Source organism: Stenella coeruleoalba (assembly GCF_951394435.1).
Source record: "Stenella coeruleoalba genome assembly, contig: scaffold_198, whole genome shotgun sequence".
In the NCBI taxonomy this organism is placed as follows: domain Eukaryota; kingdom Metazoa; phylum Chordata; class Mammalia; order Artiodactyla; family Delphinidae; genus Stenella; species Stenella coeruleoalba.
This window is the reverse complement of record NW_027646281.1, coordinates 111,097-115,626: the sequence shown is the minus strand read 5'-3', so window position 1 is coordinate 115,626 and position 4,530 is coordinate 111,097.

Here is a 4,530-nt window from a genome sequence, read left to right as displayed (position 1 = left end):
CTTTGGTTATTTCCTCTTCCTGTTGGGAAATGAGAGTTAAATTTGCCCGTCCAGACACCTCCAGCTAGCCTCTCATTGGTTCTCGCTATTCCTGTTCATCTTCCGCAGAAATTGCAAACTGGGCCAAACAGGAAGTTAAAGGGACTGACTCTCCAAGTCGGGAGAGTGTTAGTAAAGCGTCTGGAATGTTGCACCCGAGTACCAGGGGAGGAAAACTGAGACATATTTGAACACGTCTGCCGATCACATGGTTGATCATACTCTAGGTTCCACATGCATGTTTTAGCTGAACGAAGAATACCTTAAACCTGGGTAGTTGAAACCCGTGGAATGGGTACCATGCAATATGACTTCAAAGGGTCTTCATTTGCTCACCGAACCTCTCCAATCCTATCACTGCTGCGTTTATGCCCCTGTACACATGCTTGATTCTCTTTCGGAGACATAGCAATCCATAGGTTTGAAGATACTTACTAGTCAGGTACATTCTTAGTCGTTTAATATGCGGTGTTGAGTCCATTTCGTTGAGCAAGGAGTAGCTCTTGTCTATTCCATATTTGGCTTAAGGAACTTTATCTGTGCTCATTTCAATCTCTGGTTTTATGCAGCACCCCAACTCACCTTTACTCTTAAGCAAGAATAAGTTGGTTTTCTAAATTTGAGACCCTGTTCTGTTCTGTAATTCAGTTCCTGTGTAGCCAAGTTTACATTCCGTGTATTACTGATATCTTATGATGTTTCTTTTTCTGTGTGACTTATTTCAGTTAGAATCATCATACCTGAATCCACTCATTGTGCTGCTAAGGGCCTGATGACACAGATTTCATTGCTGAGTGATATTGCTTTGTAAGTAAATACCACAACTTCTTTATCCATTTTTCACTTTCTGCGATGTTGAACTTGTACTGTAAACGAGGTTCTTGTAAACAGAGCCGTTCCAAACTTTGGGGTGGCTGTGTCTTTTTGATTTTAATTTCCCTAAGCTATAGGACCATAAGTGGCAGTGCCCTAGGCTCTGTTGCTTTGTTTTTTAGATGTTTCAGGAAACACCATACACTTCCCCCGAGTGTCTGTTGGCAATTTACATCCCGCCCATCAGCATAACAAGGCTCCCAGTTCTCAATGGCCTGTCCTGCCTTTCTGGATTTTACACTTTTTTCAGATGGCCCTTTTGACCGGGGGGAAGTGAGACTTCATTGTAGTGCAGATTTCCTTTGCAAGCTTGCTTGGTTGGCCAAAAAGGGCGTATGCGTTTTATCCTGAATATATTCAGGAAAAAACGCATACGCCCTTTTTGGCCAAGTGCATCATTGTGGACGTTCTGCCTCTTTTCCTATGCTTTCAATGCAATTCCAGTCTACCTCGTGAAATCGGTTTCCTGCAATTCTGCCCCGCTTTCAAGTCCTCTTGGCAGCCTTACTTCAGTCTATTTTTGGACGATAGCTGTCATTTATAACTCTGCAGGTTTGTGAATTACAGTGCCCCTGAGCTCCTTTCTTCAACTTGCTTTCTTGTGAGCTGGCCGCAACACCGCAGGATGGCTTCAGGCCCTAATCTGGTTCCGGCACGGCACACTGAGCCTTTGGTTATTTCCTCTTCCTGGTGGGAAATCAGAGTTAAATTTGCCCGTCCAGACACCCCCAGCTAGCCTCTCATTGGTTCTCGCTATTCCTGTTCATCTTCCGCAGAAATTGCAAACTGGGCCAAACAGGAGGTTAAAGGCGCTGACTCTCCAAATGGGGAGAGTGTTAGTAAAGCGTCTGGAATGTTGCACCCGAGTACCAGGGGAGGAAAACTGAGACATATTTGAACACGTCTCCCGTTCACATGGTTGATCATACTTGGGTTCCACATGCATGTTTTAGCTGAAGGAAGAATACCTAAAACCTGGGTAGTTGAAACCCGTGGAATGGGTACCATGCAATATGACTTCAAAGGGTCTTCATTTGCTCACCGAACCTCTCCAATCCTATCACTGCTGCGTTTATGCCCCTGAACACATGCTTGATTCTCTTTCGGAGACATAGCAATCCATAGGTTTTAAGATACTTACTAGTCAGGTACATTCTTAGGCGTTTAATATGCGGTGTTGAGTCCATTTCGTTGAGCAAGGAGTAGCTCTTGTCTATTCCATATTTGGCTTAAGGAACTTTATCTGTGCTCATTTCAATCTCTGGTTTTATGCAGCACCCCAACTCACCTTTCCCCTTAAGCAAGCATAAGTTGGTTTTCTAAATTTGAGACCCTGTTCTGTTCTATAATACAGTTCCTGTGTAGCCAAGTTTACATTCCGTGTATTACTGATATCTTATGATGTTTCTTTTTCTGTGTGACTTATTTCAGTTAGAATCATCATACCTGAATCCACTCATTGTGCTTCTAAGGGCCTGATGACACAGATTTCATTGCTGAGTGATATTGCTTTGTAAGTAAATACCACAACTTCTTTATCCATTTTTCACTTTCTGCGATGTTGAACTTGTACTGTAAACGAGGTTCTTGTAAACAGAGCCGTTCCAAACTTTGGGGTGGCTGTGTCTTTTTGATTTTAATTTCCCTAAGCTATAGGACCATAAGTGGAAGTGCCCTAGGTTCTGTTGCTTTGTTTTTTAGATGTTTCAGGAAACACCATACACTTCTCCCGAGTGGTTGTTGGCAATTTACATCCCGCCCATCAGCATAACAAGGCTCCCAGTTCTCCATGGCCTGTCCTGCCTTTCTGGATTTTACACTTTTTTCAGATGGCCCTTTTGACTGGGGGGAAGTGAGACTTCATTGTAGTGCAGATTTCCTTTGCAAGCTTGCTTGGTTGGCCAAAAAGGGCGTATGCGTTTTTTCCTGAATATATTCAGGAAAAAACGCATACGCCCTTTTTGGCCAAGTGCATAATTGTGTACGTTCTGCCTCCTTTCCTATGCTTTCAATGCAATTCCAGTCTACCTCCTGAAATCGGTTTCCTGCAATTCTGCCCCGCTTTCAAGTCCTCTTGGCAGCCTTACTTCAGTCTATTTTTGGACGATAGCTGTCATTTATAACTCTGCAGGTTTGTGAATTACAGTGCCCCTGAGCTCCTTTCTTCAACTCGCTTTCTTGTGACCTGGCCGCAACACCGCAGGATGGCTTCAGGCCCTAATCTGGTTCCGGCACGGCACACTGAGCCTTTGGTTATTTCCTCTTCCTGGTGGGAAATGAGAGTTAAATTTGCCCGTCCAGACACCTCCAGCTAGCCTCTCATTGGTTCTCGTTATTCCTGTTCATCTTCCGCAGAAATTGCAAACTGGGCCAAACAGGAGGTTAAAGGGACTGACTCTCCAAGTGGGGAGAGTGTTAGTAAAGCGTCTGGAATGTTGCACCCGAGTACCAGGGGAGGAAAACTGAGACATATTTGAACACGTCTCCCGTTCACATGGTTGATCATACTTGGGTTCCACATGCATGTTTTAGCTGAAGGAAGAAAACCTAAAACCTGGGTAGTTGAAACCCGTGGAATGGGTACCATGCAATATGACTTCAAAGGGTCTTCATTTGCTCACCGAACCTCCCCAATCCTATCACTGCTGCGTTTATGCCCCTGTACACATGCTTGATTCTCTTTCGGAGACATAGCAATCCATAGGTTTTAAGATACTTACTAGTCAGGTACATTCTTAGGCGTTTAATATGCGGTGTTGAGTCCATTTCGTTGAGCAAGGAGTAGCTCTTGTCTATTCCATATTTGGCTTAAGGAACTTTATCTGTGCTCATTTCAATCTCTGGTTTTATGCAGCACCCCAACTCACCTTTCCCCTTAAGCAAGCATAAGTTGGTTTTCTAAATTTGAGACCCTGTTCTGTTCTATAATTCAGTTCCTGTGTAGCCAAGTTTACATTCCGTGTATTACTGATATCTTATGATGTTTCTTTTTCTGTGTGACTTATTTCAGTTAGAATCATCATACCTGAATCCACTCATTGTGCTTCTAAGGGCCTGATGACACAGATTTCATTGCTGAGTGATATTGCTTTGTAAGTAAATACCACAACTTCTTTATCCATTTTTCACTTTCTGCGATGTTGAACTTGTACTGTAAACGAGGTTGTTGTAAACAGAGCCGTTCCAAACTTTGGGGTGGCTGTGTCTTTTTGATTTTAATTTCCCTAAGCTATAGGACCATAAGTGGAAGTGCCCTAGGTTCTGTTGCTTTGTTTTTTAGATATTTCAGGAAACACCATACACTTCTCCCGAGTGGTTGTTGGCAATTTACATCCCGCCCATCAGCATAACAAGGCTCCCAGTTCTCCATGGCCTGTCCTGCCTTTCTGGATTTTACACTTTTTTCAGATGGCCCTTTTGACCGGGGGGAAGTGAGACTTCATTGTAGTGCAGATTTCCTTTGCAAGCTTGCTTGGTTGGCCAAAAAGGGCGTATGCGTTTTTTCCTGAATATATTCAGGAAAAAACGCATACGCCCTTTTTGGCCAAGTGCATCATTGTGGACGTTCTGCCTCTTTTCCTATGCTTTCAATGCAATTCCAGTCTACCTCCTGAAATC